Source organism: Felis catus, chromosome C2, assembly GCF_018350175.1.
Source record: "Felis catus isolate Fca126 chromosome C2, F.catus_Fca126_mat1.0, whole genome shotgun sequence".
In the NCBI taxonomy this organism is placed as follows: Eukaryota; Metazoa; Chordata; class Mammalia; order Carnivora; family Felidae; genus Felis; species Felis catus.
This window is the reverse complement of record NC_058376.1, coordinates 119194278-119212396: the sequence shown is the minus strand read 5'-3', so window position 1 is coordinate 119212396 and position 18119 is coordinate 119194278. Positions and strand designations below refer to the sequence as shown.

The following is an 18119-nucleotide window of genomic DNA, read 5'->3' as shown; positions in this document are numbered from 1 at the left end:
TTTAACTTGGGGCGCCTGGGTGGCTCAGTCCGTTGAGCAAACAACTCTTGATTTGGGCTCAGGTCACAATCTCACTGGTTTGTGAGTGCAAGCCCCATGCCATGCTCCACAATGACAGTGCAGAGCCTGTTTGAGATTCCTTTCTCTCCTTCTCTTTCTGCCCATTCCCCACTTGTGTGCTCACTCTCTCAAGAAATAAACTTAAAAAAATAAAATTGTTTAACTTCTATATATTTATCTGTTTTAATTCACCCATCAAATGTTTCATTTCTACAATATTATAGATGGTCTGCAAAGTACTGGAGGTATTCATACTACTAAGAGAGTTTCTGCCTATAAGGGCTTAGAGTTTAAAGAGGAAGACAGGCAGTTAAGTACGATAAATGATACATGTTCTGTGACAAGGGGAGGTTCAACTCATAAATGAGATCCCAAGGAAGGGAGTAGTCAGTTCTACCCGTGTGTGTGTGTGTGTGTGTGTGTGTGTGTGTGTGTGTGTGTGTAGTGTGGGAGTGGAGACTGGGAATGATCTCAGATGATGATACTTGAGCTGGATCTTGAGAGACGAGTGGATATTAAATAGGCAGGCAGAGGGAAAGGAAAGGAGGAAGAGGGAATAGCTAAGCAAAAACAAAGAGGCAAGAAGCAGTGAGGCACTTTTACACATCTGGAGCTCATCTGTCAGATCCATATAATGGTGGTAAGGCGATATGGCTATAGAGGGGTTGACAAAGCCCTGTACACTATGCAGTGAAATGTAAAATATATATTATAAGTTATACAGTGGTTCTCCAAGTGTGATTTTAGTCGATAATCAATACCACCACCTGGAAACTTGTTAGAGATGCCCATTTTCTGGCCTATCCCAAATCTTCTGATTCAGAAATTCTGTGGGTAGAGCCCAACAACCTGTTCCAACATGACTTATAGGTTATCAGTGCATGCTAAAGTCTGAAAATGATGGGGCTAAGAGAGCCCCGAAATGGCATTAAGCTGGTGATAATATGTTCAGATATGTGTTTTAAAAGATTATTTTAGTGAATATTTGTTTAGAAGAAGATAAAATGAGCAGGGAGGCCATTTAAGATCACATGGTCAAGAGACCATTGAATACAAGCCCACGTGAAATAATCAGGAAGAGAACAGAGAGATGGAGAAGTTACAAGCAACATTTAAGAAGGTCGAATCAATAGAATTTGATTTAAAGAAAAGAGAAGAGCCTGAAATCTGTCGTACTTCTACATTTAACGATTTGATGGTGGAAAGTGGTGCCATTAATGAGATGGGGAGTACAGAAGGGGGAAAGGGACACTTCTGTTTTGAGTATATTGACATTGAATTTCCTATAACACAGTTGAACAAAATATTGAATAGACACTTTGGTATAGAAGCATGGGGTTCTAGAAGGATGTCTGGGCTGAAAATAGAGATGAAGAACTATAGATCTTCTAGGTAACTGACTACATATGCATTAGGACAGCATGCTGGATAAAAACAGATGAGCCAGTGTAATGCTTCAGGGTCATTTATGGGCTAGACAGAAAAGGAAGAAATTTCACATGTGACTGAGAACAAATGGTCCACTATTTGGTGAGTTAGAGGAGCACCAGGAGAGTGTGTGGGCCTGGAGACCAGAGAAGGAGAGGATTCCAGGAGGAAAGTATTGGTCAGTAGTGATATATTATAGAAAACTGAAACCCCAGAAGAAGCATTTCATTTTGATTCTGGGGGATCATTGGCAGCCTTGGTCAGAACAGCTTCTCTGGTATAGGGAGGATAGTTTTTCTTGAATGTCTGACACAGCAGGGACAGCAGACTCCCTATTTTAGAAGAAGGTGCCAGTTTTATATACTTCTAAAATCAGTGGAGGGGTTATGAAGCCAATGTTCAGTATTCATGTGAAATTGCCAGCTGAACCAAGTAAATTAGAAAGAAGACATGTTCTTAAGAGAGGATGTAATCGCTTCCATATAGAAGTGGAATGGAGGCACTGGAAAGTGAGATGAAGGGGTAAGTGAGATACATGTGTATCTACATCCTCAGTGGGAAGACCTCACATTATAGTAGAGTTGACATGAGACACTAAAACAATTCATCTTGAGTCACAATGAGGAGATGTGAGAGGCCCTGGAAGCTGGGGCCATAAACTGGTAACAGGAAAAGTTGACATCTCCATACATTATAGAAGAGTGTTCGGAATGATCACTTTTTCATTTGTCTGTCTTATTTCCAATGAGCAAAGGTCCGACTTTGATCCCTTCCCTAAGATGAGTACAAAACTATGGGGTAAAGATTAAATAGGTCCTCTATTCTCCGATGTTGACTTTCTTCTGCACTATCCTGAATGTTTAGCTTTCATCTTGAATTCAATCTCAAAATTTCACTCTAGTCTAAGCCTGAAAGGTTTGCATAACTGGAAAACCTAGGTTTCCAGGAAGTTTGGGCCTTTCTGGACTCTTGCTCCTGGCCCACGGCACCAGTGGTCATTAACTGGAGTGAAATGGTATTTCTAATTTTTTTTAAACACCAACTGTGAAAATGTACTGAGGTTTACTATTTGAAGTGAATGCTCTGAAGAAAGAAACACCTCCCATTGACTGCCATATGAAAATCATTAATTTTAAAGTGCCCTTTTTGGGGTGCCTGGGTGGCGCAGTTGGTTAAGCGTCCGACTTCAGCCAGGTCACGATCTCGCGGTCCGTGAGTTCGAGCCCCGCGTCGGGCTCTGGGCTGATGGCTCGGAGCCTGGAGCCTGTTTCCAATTATGTGTCTCCCTCTCTCTCTGACCCTCCCCCGTTCATGCTCTGTCTCTCTCTGTCCCCAAAATAAATAAATGTTGAAAAAAAATTAAAAAAAAATAAAGTGCCCTTTTACCCTGTGATAGCCTGTACCCTACTGCCCTCACACAAGGGCAGGAATCAAGTCAATTAATAAGCTGAGACAAAATAAAATATTCTGAGACTGTCTCTGGCTTTTTATTTTTAGGTCAGGGTTAGAATGAAACTTGTCCCTAGAGTTTGGAAGAATTAGTTCATGATACCCAATAGCATTAAACACTTAATTGGCTTCTAGTCTAATTCTGGGTGTCTGAGACAGTTTCTGTTTAATAATTTAGGCTCTGTTATTTTAGGATTCAATTGCAATAAACTTTTAATATCTGGGGTATGTATTTCCTAGGAAATCCCTGTATCTCTCAGCTTCAAACGTTTATACTTGTCATACAAGACAGGTCACATTTGACAATAAAGCATCATTTTCATTTGTGACATTTCCCTGCTGTTTCTGTTTTACTAGCATAAGTGGAAATATCCAAGCACCAAGTCACACAGTTTATTCTTCCTCTTAAGAAATTACATCTACAGTGGAAACATCATAGTAATTTATGGTTATAAAGAGAGTATTTGAATCATAGAGGTTTGGGGGAAAGAATCCAGAAGAAATTCTACCAAGTTTGTTTTTGTCCAAGAAATTAGTAACATAGAGGATATATTTGTAGAAAACAATTTTGCATATTTCTAAAATCATTTAAGTGGTCATGAAACCAATGTTCATGTGAAATCATAAACTTAAACATACATATCCATTTAAAAAATGTAAATATTATCTGTTTGAAATGTGTATATATAGCCTTTTAGTTTATATTTTGTTATATATATATATCATATGATGTAAATGGACTCTACAAATTACTGAAATTATTAATCAAATTACTCAGCAATAGTATAAATGTTTACTACCATTTAGTTTAATAGGATTCTTCCAAAAATTCAATTTAGCTAGTAAATATTTATTGTGTTCCTTATAAACAGTAGATTCTATTATTGCAGCTTTGGCTACAAACAAAATTGATAGGGTCCCAGCCTTCAGTAAGTGTGCAGCTTAATAAGAAGGATAATAAACAAGTAGTTTTGAGTGTGATGGATGTCATGGAAAGCCAAAATAGAATGGGTAGCATTGTAGACCTATCCTGATTTAGGGGTCAGGGCTGACTGGAGAAAGAGAAATATAAGTTTAGACTTGAAGAATAAGTGGAATAGTTAAAGTTGTTTTAGGCATATCTAAAGCCAGGAGGCGAGGGAGATGAGACACAAACTAGAAAGAGTCAAGTATGACTGGGGCATAGAGTGCCAATCAGAGAGTGGTGAAAGATGAAGCTTTAGAAGTAGATGGCAGCTAGATGTGAAAGACAATATAGTTGTGTCAAAGATATTTGAGTTCATTTAAGTCCTAGGGAAGGAACTTGTAGGGTAGTAAGTAGTGGATATTTGTGATTATATTTGTGTTTCACAAGGTACCTCTAGGTAATGAGATTGAGAAGGATTGGAAAAGAACAAGAATGCAAGTGGCAATACTGGCTTATAGACCATGGCCAGTAGTCCTCATAAGGGAAGATGGGGGCTTGGCTTGCATTAGGGTACTGGCAGTGGGAATGCAGAAATGTGGATATTCTGACAGGTGATTAAACCATAGACGCACTGAGTCTTGGTGATTGATTGTGAGTGTGTGTGTGTGTGTGTGTGTGTGTGTGTGTGTATGTGTATGTGTGTGTTGGGTAGCATCACTGAGAAAAAAGGAAGGAAATTCTTATCAAGTTTATGGCTTAAGAAATAGATGCAAGGCAGTGCTCTTTAGCAAATATCACAGAATTATTGGTAGATTTCAGTGAGAATGAATTCCATTTTCTGGTAGGGCATTAAATGACACAATGTAGAGAAGTAAGCAAATTCTAAATATGTATCATTGTATTATAATCCCCTAAATATCCTTACGTATAATGTAGTGCTTAAGGAACATTACTTCTGTGTAGTTTATTTTGAAGGAAAGTGTTCACAGAACACTTCATATAAATTAAAATCATTTTATTGAACTTGCCAGTTAATTACAGAGTATTATATTCCTGCAGTGAGATAAAAGGCCAACAACAAACACATAATTTTAAGCATAGTTCAAATTATTTAAATTACATGTTCCTATAAATGAATCTTGGGACCCTCTCCCATGGAGCCTTCTCTGTTCTCTTTCCTGGCATGTCTCCTCTTCAGTTTGTAGTTGGGAGAAGGAGCAGGCCTCTTCTCTCTGATCTCTGTTTTTTTCTCTAGGGAGCTCACCTGTAGTCTTTCAACATCATCATCTTTTTCTCCTAGTATCATTATCTTGTTCTGTCTCTTCTTCTAAGTCGGTGACCTTCTATGTGTGTTCAGTGTCCTCATGGCCTTTTTGGCTAGAGCTAGTACATCCAAAGCAGAAGCCAGTCTCTGCTGCATTAAGATCAGTTTCCCTCCTGAGGCCTCTGACTCTTTCATGGATTCAACCTAAACCTCTTCAAGTCCTCAGACTCCTTAGAGAGTTAATGAAAACAGGTAACATGAGAGGAGCATTTACTAAATGACATTCTGTGTTCAGCATTTCACCTGCATGATCTCATTCACTTTACACACCGACACTGTACAGCTGCTGTTGTGAATTTCCCTGGTGTACAGGTGAAGAAACTGATGTTTGGAGTAGATGCACAACAATTAGAGTCACGGTTAATAAATGACAAGATATGAATATCAAACAATGTTGTTCAGACTCTGAAAGCACTGAATTTATGCCCTTAACCACTCTGCTAACCTCCCTATTTCTATTCAGTGTGGATCGTGTCTTTACACATCATACAGGGATAAATGTAATCACTTCCTTACTGACCTGCCTTACCGAAACATCGTTCTTTTGATACATTCAGCAATTTGATATCTGAATAATTGTTGTAAATGATCATTTTTTAAAAAAGTTTTTTTAATATCCATTTATTTTTGAGAGAGAGAGAGACAGACAGACAGAATGCAAGCAGGGGAGGGGCAGGGAGAGAAGGAGACACTGAAAGAGTGACCCTGGGAAGGGTAGAGAGAGGAGGAAAGGGAGAATTCCAAGAAAGCTCTGCTCTGTCAGCACAGAGCCCAACAGAGGGCTCAATCTCACCAAGCACAAGATTATGATCTGAGCCAAAATCAAGAGTTGGACGCTTAACTGACTGAGCCACCCAGGCGCCCCTTAGCTAATTTTTTTAAAATGCTCTGTCTTGTATTGGCCAGGCCTCACACAGTCTACTGAGTCTTATATCCCAGTTTCTCCTCACAGTCCTATATGTGGGCTTTCTTCTGAAAATTCCTCCACGCTACAACTGCCTTCTCCTTACATGCCACTCTGTTAACTGGCAACTGCTAATTAAATGGACATCTGGTCCAAGGATAGACAGTCTATAATCCAGCAGCTAGAGAGGTGAAATGGTGAATCCTTTACCCAAAGAATGGCTTATTGAACCAACCTTCTCTTCTGAGATCTGACTGGCTACGAGAGAGGAGTTAGCCAGGAGGTAGGAGAAGTTGAGAGGTAGAGAAAAGCAGAGAATCTTCATAAAAGGATTCATCAGAGAATTGTGATCAGGTTGTTTTGAGAAGGAAACATTGAACTCTTGTCTCAGAGCCCTGGAACTTGAACCACACTGGACTATGGTGGTCTGGTTACTGTGAAACGAGGTCAACTATGGTTTCTGTTCTCTGATGGTCCCTAGATTCTTTTGAGACCTTGCTATGCATTGTCTTCCTTTCCATGTTTACTCCTCAAACAAACAACAATTCCACGTTATCTGAAGGAATTGAGTAAGGCTGGTGTGTGTGTGTGTGTGTGTGTGTGTGTGTGTGTGTGTGTTTTCCCTAAAAGAGCCCAACTCAGGATCTTTGCTTTTTCATCACATTAACTTACATAGTAATAATAATAACCACTGACAATTGTCATATATATCACACATGCCAGGGACTGTGCTAAATTTAAATGCATTCTTTCATTGAGTCCTCACAATCTTTTCAAATGGGTTTTCTTCACCTTTGCTAACAGGTAAAGCAATGAGGCACAGAGAGGCTCAGTAATTGGTTCAAGGTCACACACTTGTTAAATGGCAGCCCTGGGCTTTGCATTCTGGTCTGCATGATTCCATTACCCATTTTTACCATATTCTGCCAGTCATTCTTTTTTTTTTTCTTTTTTGCCAGTCATTCTTTACCTGGACCCTACAATTTCCTGATGTAGAACTTTGTGTCTCACTCATTCTTCTGTGTTTATAACACTGATATCCTTACTGTCTCACTAAAAAACTATTTTATTCACTGTTATGTTTTTCTGTTTGTTTTTGGTGGTTTGGGGGGGTGACTGTTGTTCCTTCCACCTAGACTGTCATCTGATCTCATATCATTAAATCCTAAAATTCCTTGAGGATTCCAATGTAAGCCTCAATCTTGAACATTTTCTATATCCCTCACACTCAGTCCATAGCAAGAACACCTCATTTTACATCACCGCGTCTTCCATTCCATTGGTCAACACCACTTCATGGAAGTAAGTCTTTTCACCTCAGTTAGGGTAATCTGGTATCTGCAGTCATGTCTTTCCTCCTCTAATTCTATGAAAACACCTTTGTAGTGCTGCCCTCATGGTAGACTTTACCACACTGAATGATTTATTGCTTAGTAAAAAGAATGTAAATATAGTAATATGTATAAAATGTATTTTATATTTAGTTTTACACTGAAAGATTTGGGAATAATGAATCATTTCAATCAAACTTAAAGTGATTTTTGTCTCTTGACAGTTAAATGACTACTTCTTTGAGTGTCTAAAGAGTGTATGTCAATATGTCAATTTAGTTTTATTTTGACTCTTTTTATTTTTTTTATTTTTTTAATAGGCACTTTTTATTTTTATTTTTATTTTTTTCAATATGTGAAATTTATTGTCAAATTGGTTTCCATACAACACCCATTTTGACTCTTTTTAAAGAGGCTTTATAAAGATGTCTAAGACATCTTTGTCTTAGATGCCCAGCAACTGTTGTTTCTCCTCTTGGTAATAAATCCACAATTTGATTCTGATGAACAATCTCTCTTTTATTCTCACTTCATATAATTCATATAATTCAGTGCAGAAATCTCCACTTTTGGCTCCTGGCTCATTGGAACTATATTGCTCTGGTCACTGACCTAGGAATGGACCAAGATCCAATAAGAGGAAATGAAATCCAAGGAGACTTTTTCTGGACCCATTGAAAGAAGAGCCTGGTGCTTCTCTTCTGATCTTGTTATTAATGAGGAGGAATATGAACTTGAAGCCATGGGAGGTCTGAGAGAAAGTCAAACAGAGAAACCAAGTTCAAATGATATTGAGTGCATTCTTGGATCAAACTGAACAAGAACTTGGCCTAGTCTCTTCAGATACCTGAGCCAATAGGTTTCCTTTTTTTTTTTTTTAAACTTAACTTGGCCTAAGTTGAAATTTCTGTCATTAACATTTTAATTGTCCCTCTCTTCAGAAGAAAAAGTGAATTCTACATACTTTAATGTGTAGTTAGCCACTGTTTGCCCCATTCTATTGTAACAAGTTATATACAATTCTCATTTTAAAAGGATGAAGTAAGGTTTGTTCATAGATAAATATGCAAACAGCAAACTCTGATACTGCTAATTGTATATCTTAAAGTATTTCTTGCTTTGTGTTGGTACAGGTAGGTGATATCTGCCTTTGAGGATAGGAATGTTAGAGTTAGGAGTCTGGCTAATTCTCCTGATGTTAACAGGACTGTATAGGAATGGCTGTATACATAAAAAGGTGCCCTATATTGGCAGAATAAGTCCTCAGGGAAAACAAACCAAAACTGAGCCATATACATCAATTGAGTTTTGAAATAGAAACTTCCTCAATTTCTTTGTCACAAAATAATTGAAAAATTTCTAGCTCAAATGTCTTGCTGTTTCATTTGGAGGTAAGCTGATATAGTCCTTCTCATATAGTAAGTATTATCGACATGCATTACACTAGAATATTTATTAGCACTATTCAGTGAGCTGTAAATCACCAGGGAGGTCCAGGATTAGCAAGATATTAATGTTTAACTGGATAAAATTGCTGCTAGTTTTATCTTTCCAAGTATTACAGTTTATAAAGACAGTCACATAATTTCAGTTTAAATGTCCCTTAAGTCATCATTTTATTATGACTGAATATTACTATTAACTGGGACTTTATAATGAAAAAAATTCCAGTTGAGAAACACAAGTTTTAGTCGGCTGTGATTGTGATGAATACTACATCATTCGGGAAACACTTTATACTTGGTATTCTTTTTTAATGTTTACCTATTTATTTTGAGAGAGAGAGAGAGAGAGAGAGAGAGAGAGCATCCATGCATGCGCATGTGTGTGCATGCACACCCACACCCACACCCACACACACACACACACACACACACACACGTGTGAGCAGGGGAAGGGCAGAAAGGGAGAGGAAGAGAGAGAATCCCAAGCAGGCTCTGTGCTGTCAGCATAGAGCCCAATGCGGGGCTCATTCCCATGAACCAGGAGATTATGACTTGAGCCAAAACTGAGTTGGACGCTCAACTCACTGAGCCACCTAGGCACCCAGACTTAGTATTCTTATTGTAAGATCTGGACAAGCAAACTAAACAAAATGAAAAAACAGTAAGGATCTATGATCTAATAGAAAAAGAATTCCGGAAATGACAGGTCTTAGGATTTGATTTCTGGAAAAGCAGTGTTATTCAGGACAAGGGTGTTTTCCTGTCCTTCTGACTTATGTTTTTGGTGACTTGGCTTTAGTTTTCAGGTATGTCCTCTTGTGGCTAAAAAATAACCACTGGGCAGGAGGCGTATCCTCATATAACATATTCAAAGGCAAAAAGAGTTCTTTTTTTTATTGTGGATGAAAACCTTTCCCAGATACCCCCAGTAGACTTACAACAAGGTCCCCTTGACCAGCACTGCTTATAAATCTGTAACCTAGCTGTAAGTAAGGCCCACAAAGTGAAAATCTGGTATTTTTATATATGGTAGATAGAGGGCAAAGAAAATCAGCAGGAGAACCATCCATGTCTAAACTGGCAGACTATTCTGCCATGTGATTACTTTCAGAGAGGCGGAAATTTAGTAGCAACAGCTGTTGGCCAAATAAGATAGCACATTAGAATCCCAAGTTAAGTAGTTAGTGCTACAAGGCTATTGTGCTTTGTTGGAAGTCTAACTTATTTAATGATAGGAAATTGCTGAATTCAAGAGGACATAAAAATAATTATGTTGTTAGGAATGATTTCATTCAGGCTTCTCATCCCGGTAGTTATTTTACTTTTTAGCCTGTAAAGGTGAATACACAACAAAACAAACACAAAATTCTAAAAATGGGCAGACCAAACGTGTCTCAATTTATGATATGTAAATATTGAATCATCTCTTTCTTCTTTATCTGTGTTCATTATTGAATGGCCTGTCTGCTGCTTTTTTTTCATGAAATGTTTGTGTGTGTGTTTGTGTGTGTGTGTGTGTGTGTGAGAGAGAGAGAGAGAGAGAGAGAGAGAGAGAGAGAACGTGTTTTTTTTTTAATATTGTCAAACTAGCTAACATACAGTGTATATAGTGTGTTCTTGGCTTTGGGAATAGATTCCCATGATTCATCGCTTACATACAACACCCAGTGCTCATCCCAACAAATGGCTGCGCATGCACACACACAAATGGGGGAAGGGCAGAGAGAGAGAGGGGAACAGACAATCCCAAGTGGGCTCTGTGCTTACAGCAGTGTGCTTGATGTGAGGCTCGAACTCATGAACTGTGAGATCATCGCCTAAGTTCCAGTCAGATGCTTAAACGACTGAGTCACGCTAACCCAACTGAGCAGCCCCTGTCTGCTGCTTTTGAGCATCTTCAATTCAATTAACATTTGCTGAGTTCCTAACATTAGAAGTCCTCATTCTAAGCTCTGTAGGAACACAAATAAAATACACTTTTTTGTAAGGAATTTATCATCTATAAATGAAACAGATTGAGATGCAAATTAATATAATGCAAGACGTCAGCCATGTACTTTAACCTGAAGTTTAGACACTTACCATGGAAATTAGGAGTCAAGTTTCTGCTAAATCTGGAGACGTTTTGTGGAGGACTTGTCTATAGGTTTGCTGTCTAGGATGGACAAAGGGAAACAGGATTCTTAATATTCCATATTGTGGGATCTAAATGAGGGAAGATACATCATGAAATTAGGACATGTTGAACAGTTAGATGATTTGGACTCTACAGCTTGCACTAAAGCAGATAAGGGATCTGAAAAGGTGGACTAACGCTAGATTTAAAGCCACACAAAGGAATATGGAAGCACCATCAAGCTACTGAATATCTCTGGCCAAGATGAGATCTTCTCTCTACTTAGAACTCTCATGCCTCTCTTTGCAAATTACTAATATTTGTTGAACATTAAGCTCTAGTCAACGTTCTAAGTACTTCAGACATACTCATATGATCCTTACAAAAATCTTATTAGTTTCCTATTACTGTAAGTTCATTTTATCAAGAAATTTGACACAGGTTAAGAAACTTGCCCAAGATCACAATCATAACTACCACCTCTGTAGTCGGGAAGAAAAAACAGCTATTTCTTCCTGATACACGTTATTGCCATATTTCTATTATAAGAAAAAAGTTTATACATCAATATAAATATTTCTTATTTTTGATATTTTTAAAATGTTTATTTATTTTTGAAGGAGAGGGAGACAGAGCGTGAGCAGGGGAGGAGCAGAGAGAGAGGGAGATATACAACCCGAAGCAGGATCCAGGCTGAGTGTCAACACAGAGCCTGATTCAGGGCTTGAACTCATGAACTGTGAGATCATGACCTGAGCCAAAGTCAGACACTCAACCGACTGAGCCACTCAGGTGCCCCAATATTTCTTAGTTTTGAATTATTTGATGGTTTAATGTAGCAAAACTTTATAATTTTTTATTTTTTATTTTTTTGTTTTTAGATTTTACTTTTTAGTTTTATTTTTTTAATCATTATAAACTCAAGGATTTAAATGTATTTGATGGATTTTAACTCATGGTGGTTTTTAGCCAGGAGTTAAATCGTATTATCTTAGGTGCATGGAAACTTCTTCAGGTGGCTCCCAAGCAAAACTTTAATATAAACCTCAATTCCTGTAATCCTCTGCACAGGAAGAGATCTCATAGAAAAGGAAGAATAGTGCATTAATAATTATAAATCTTTCATCTGGAAGAAAAGTTAGAAGCCATTTAGTGCATTACAACATTTCCAATATATATTATTTAAAACAAAAAGTGAAAGACCTTTATTAACATTCATTTAGTAGATCATGGAACATTGGAATTGAAAGGAACTGCTAGGCCAGAGTTACAAACTGGCCTACATAGTGACTTTTTAAAACTTTTTCTGGTTTAACTGAATTACTTGCCAGGTTCAAAAAATATTAGAAAATTTAATATAAAAATATGAATTTTCAGCATCTCATAAGTAGAACATGGGGAAACAGCAAACCTACATTCCTATGACAACAATCAATTAGACCAGAGTAGAGGTTGGTTAAGTCAGGTCCTATACTATCTGGTTAGTCACAGACAGTGTATTAATTTTCTGTAGCTGCATAAAAAATCACCACAAATTTATAAACTTAAAATAACACCCATTAATTAGCTCACAGTTTGATTGGTCAAAATTTTATTAAGCATAGGTGGTTTCTCTGCTAAAGGTCTCACGGGCCACGATCAAGGTGGCAGCCAGGCTGGCCTCTTATGTGGAGGTTCTAGGGAAGAATCTGCCTCCCAGCTCACTCATATTTTTGGTAGAATTCAGTTGACTGTTGTTGTAGGACTGAGATCCCCATTTTCTTACTGGTTGTCTTAGCTCCTTTACAGCAATAGAGTATCCCTGTCTTGCTGAATCATTCTTATGCTTTGAATCTCTCTGAATTCTTCTTCTGTAGCCACTTAGAGGAAATGCTTTCCTTTTAAAAAGCTTATGTGATTAGTTTAGGACCACCCAGACAATGTCCTTATTTTAAGGTCAACTGATTAGTAACCTTAATCACATTTGCTAAATACCTCTTACCATGTAGTGAACAAAATTATAGAAGTAACACCAGGACTGAGATTATGGGGCCATCTTAGAATTCTGTCACAGATAGCAATGGTATTCTTGGCCACTGTATGTATAAAAATACCAAGTGTACATGAAGATGTTGTCATGGAAACTAGTAGGAGTAGATAGTGTATCACTACACTGAAGCACTATGGGTAGAACGTATGCATGCCTGACCTGTAACTCCCAAGTTCTACCCTAGGTACATACTCCAGAAATGCATACATTTGTGCACTTACAAATGTAGGAAGGACATTATGCTTCTATTGTGTACCTTATAGAAAACTCCGTGGTAAATCTCATTTTCTGACCCTTGTAGTTGTTTATAGATAGTATCAACACTACCTTCTTTTGAACATTTTGAAAAATTCTAAGGTCTTTTTCTTATAGCTGATTGTATTTGCCTGACCTACATTAAAAAAGATCATTAGTAAAATACCATAAAATACCATTATGTAACAAATTTCCTTTTTCAGCTTATTTTTTAGAAAGCAAATGGGATAAATGGACTCTGAGTGCTATAATTCTAGGTATATGTGTTAAAGTTTATGTGCTTTTTCCTCATGAGAGACTACATATTTGTATGAGGGAGGAGAATATGTAATACCTGTAAGTTCTTTACTGAGAGAGTCCTTTTGTCTAGAAATTATACTTGATTGTTTGCTTGATTTTTCCTCCCAGAAAAATTAATACATGTCCCTTTATATCACAAATAAAAGCAAAAATAAAATGTGATCAGATGCCACTTACCAGATGCCATTTATAATTTCTGTTCTGGAGGAAATCAGAATAGGGGTCAGAATACCTACTGCCTTCCATTGCTGGAAAGGTCAGCCTGGCAGTGGTTTTTCTTGGGCCCTCAGACAATATCCCCAGGTGTTTCCAGCCCCCAAACAAGGTACATAGTTGGGGCCCTGGCAGTTGTAAATACTGTTATCACTTTGGGTGAGGGCTTTCTGCAGAGAGGAGAATAATGTTGATATTTCATGTTGTAAGGAATATAAGGAAGGAGACCATACAGCTGGCCCATCCTTTGATATCTCAGAAGTGCTACCTTATTGTGATTAGAAGAATCCTAGAGTAACCCAATGCAGGGAACATAAATAGCCTTATATTCGGCCCTGTTTATGTTTTGCTTTCACCTAGTACAAAATTTTAACACTGTGAGTTGTCTCAGCTCAAGAAAGACATTGCTCATGTTTTATTTCTATTTACACACTGATGGCCGTTCTTCTTTCCTAGAGCCTATTTGGTTCAACAGGTTTTATTTTGTTAAAATTGTGACATGTAATTATATATGTTATCATTACTCTTTATCCTTTCATTTTCATTAGATCTGTGAACAACTGCTGTGTTTGGGGATTTTTTTCTACTTCTGGGCACATGGTAGTAGGATCTCACTTTCCCATCAATAGATGCTTCACTATATTCTCTTGTCTTCTGCCTTGCCATCTGGCAATGGCTGCTCCATCAGCCTGAGCCATAGACGAAGGAAGGCAATTATGTAGAGCAGAAGCCTAACCAACTTATAGTGGATGTATAGCATCAGAAATATACCTGTGCTGACATTAAAATTTTTTTTTAACGTTTATTTATTTTTGAGAGAGACAGTGTAAGCAGGGGAGGGCCAGAGGGAGGCACAGAATCCAAAGCAGGCTCCAGGCTCTCGGCTGTCAGCACAGAGCCCAACGTGGGGCTAGAACTCACAAACTCAAGATCATGATCTGAGCTGATGTCAGATGCTTAACTAACTGAGCCATCCAAGCACCCCATGCCTGTGCTGATATTTTTGAGCTTGTTTGTTATTGTAGCATAATCCAGACTATCCTGTCTTATCCATGGCCTGGGTAGTTTTAAGTGTCTCTGGTTTAACAGAACCATTCCATGATTTCAGTAGTCTTAGTAATATATACAATTTATATGGACTGAACAAAGACTTAAAATGTTCAAATAATAGAAGGCTTTTCTTCTTCAATTTTGTTATATTATTATACCAAGTACTACAAACCTAACTTTGAGTTTCTCCAAAAATTTTTTTTCAATCTAGGTACAAAATTTTATGTTGAGTAAAATAATGTGCTACTTTAGGAATGTCTTTTATGAGCTGCTTGTTTTATGGGAGACATGGCTGACAGTCTTCTTGCCTTTTCCAAACTTCTGTTCTAAGGCATAATAATTTCAGGTGATTCTTAAATTTTAGACATGTTTTGTTGACAACCTACACATAATAGTCTGCACACACATTCTGCTTGCTCAAGTGTAACAAATGGACACCTGATTTTGAATTGCTCTCGACATTCTTTTTTATCCCCCAATATAAACATATTGACAAGCTGATAAAATTTAAGTTCATTAAAGTTTTCATGTAATACCATTTTTTTTATAATTCTACAAATGGTGCACGATAGTTCTCAGAAGAGCTGTAAAATAAAACTTAAATTGAATTTGGAGTACTAGAATGACTAATTGTGATTACTCTTCATTTTAGTTAGACAACATATTGTGGGATTTTATAGATAAGAGTAGAATACAGATGTAGAAATTTAAATGTCTAAAAGGCTCAGTTTTCCCGTAACACTTTAGAAAAGCTTATGAAAACCAGGAAAATGCTGCTGCTGCCTGGCTTTCAAGAGGCTTCGTAAAGAACAGATACTATATTGGTGAATCCACCAGAGTCCTTGAAACTGGTGAATAAACCGTGAATGTCAACTGATTTGTTTGTAATGAGCAAAGTAACTCTTGTATGGACCACAGTATTGTAGAGAGTAGAACCAACTCATTCTAGGAAACCAAAATATAAAGTGGATTTCTCTGTGATCATAGAATCAAAACAGACACAGATAGTTAATGACTTAAATGCATAATGGTTTAAAGCTAATACCAATTCATTTAGTTACACAGTGATAGGAATATTCTTGGCAATCTTCCTTGCATACTTGAATGCACTTGACGAATGTAGTTTTGACTTTGGATGTTTACCTTCATGATTCTATTTTCTATAGCAACTCCATTTTGACTGACATTCATTTTTTTGATATACTCACAACTTCAGTTTGATTATAATTGGATTTATGCACCTGAAAGAATTTGTTTCTTTTGAGACATTCCTTATCTCTGCTTGATCTCCTCTCAGGGGACTTGTTAGTGGGTTTCCCCAGTTCAATCTCTCTTATTTCCAATTTCTTCTGACTTGTCTCATTTAAATACCTGCTTACTGACAAAAGCAGTTATTGCTTGGATAATAAAGACGATGTTCATACATTCAATTTTTTGATAGCATGTTTCCTTATAAATATAAGCAAAGTTCTACTAGTCCTGCCAAACATTTGGCATTTATAAAAATTCATCCATTTGCGAATATTTAAGTTTCTTTCATTTTTCTCTTGCAGTTTCCATTTAGCACAGATGTTCTATAAAGAATTATAAGAGTCCCTGGAGTTCTTGCCAAGAAGATGCTGTTGAGGTCTACATTATCTACTACTCATTGATTGCTGAAAATATAATCATCAACTCAATCAGTAAATTTCATTAAAAACCAAACAGATGAAACAATTTGACTAACTCTTCTTTGAGCTACAGAAGAAAAAGAACATCTATTAGAAAAATAAACAGCAATCATGAATAAAGTATCTTGTTTTTAATCTAGTCTTTTTATAAGATTGTCTCTATTTCTAAATTGTAGTTATTCATTCTGGGAAAATCTGTAGTTTGTTTCTAAATGAACGCACAAATTACTTTAAGTACAAGATAAACTTTTGGAATTTAACAATGCAGTATTTGCTCTTTAAATTGTTCCTTTCATAGCAGCTAACGGAAGAGAACAAACAATAGTTTCTCCATATCCTTGGAAAAGTTTATCTTGCAAGAGGGGTGACACAATCTTGTACTTATTTTCTTTGTCATTCTGATATGATTATTTAACTTCTTATATATCCTGAGGTGACAAAGGAATTTTTAGAGACCATACTGCTCTTCACAGAACACTTCCATTTTCTCTGAGCTAAACATTAGGCAAATTCTCTTATTAGTTTTAGCTTAAGATGAGTATATCTAAAGGATCTAATTTTTGCAAGGAATTAAAAGGTCAGAAGAATAAATGAGAGAACTCCTAAAGTTAAACACGATGCATATTATTCTCCGGGCAGTATGAAAAGGTAACTTTGTCCAGATATTGTGACAGGTTGATTTGAATAATCTCAAAAAATTGATACTACAGCTAAATAGAATAATACAGACATTGGAAATTCAGCATTCAAGAGCAGTAGCCTTCATTAGCTCACTCAATGTGTACTTCCTGAGTTTTTCCACTGTATAAAGGCCAGAGAGGCACAAGGGGGAACAGAAAACTGTATGTACCACAGCAGATTAGGTTGCCCTATGCAAAGAGCACAGAATCTACAGAAATTAGAGGATCAGAAATACACATGAAATTTAATTGTGATATAAGTCAAGAAGAGAAAACAACATATTTATGTTTACTAAACATATACTCATTTACTAAAAATGAGAGGCACAAATAATAAAAGTTATAGAAGATCACAGAAGTGCATATGCATTTTGAAGATAGTTGGTCTTAGGTAAAAGTCATTGGCCAGCAGTTGTGACCATCATCATTAAGTGGCTTCATAACATTGGAACCTGCCTCTGACTTAATACCACAGGGCTTCTCTAAGCAAAGTTCCTTTAGTTAGACAGAAAAACCACATCTTTCTGTAAGTAATAGCAAAACATAGTTCTTCCCAGTGCATCTGGTGATCCTTCCAAGTTGGGCAGTGAGTAACAATTTGTTCTTTTATTTTACAGTAAAAGACCACTTAGAAGATTGTAACTTTGAGAACATTGAATGAGGTATGTGTTCTGTTTATTTGTTAGAAGAACCACTATTTTGGGAATGGGAAAGAGTTGAATTTAGTATATATATTTCTCTTGGGTCTCTCTTAAAAACTTCTGGTTGACAGAGAAGAGTCGTCTAATAAGTCTCATTTTGACAAAACTAGGTGGTAAGAGTAGGAGAGGGGAAAACTGATACACAAGATATTCATTACATTGAAACATGTGAAGTTACCTAAATACACCATATTTAACCTCAAATATGGCCATTTAAAATTGAATTAAAAAGAAATGCTTGTTTTTGGTTTTTGGTT

At 37.0% G+C, this 18119-nt stretch overlaps 2 long non-coding RNA genes across 3 annotated transcripts in view; one reads left to right on the top strand and one right to left on the bottom strand.

The window, feature by feature from the left end:
• LOC109491464 overlaps positions 1 to 17761 on the top strand; it is a 39148-nt gene extending 21387 nt beyond the window's left edge. For both annotated transcript variants that reach the window (XR_006585434.1, XR_002745422.2), the window contains one exon: positions 16365 to 17761. This is a non-coding gene — a long non-coding RNA (uncharacterized LOC109491464). The remainder of the gene's footprint in view (positions 1 to 16364) is intronic.
• On the bottom strand, positions 7910 to 13081 carry LOC109491463. The gene is made up of 3 exons (XR_002144821.3): positions 12946 to 13081; positions 10931 to 11053; positions 7910 to 8154 (listed from the first exon to the last, which is right to left on the bottom strand). It is a non-coding gene; the product is annotated as an uncharacterized LOC109491463 (long non-coding RNA).
• Positions 17762 to 18119: the final 358 nt, after the last annotated feature.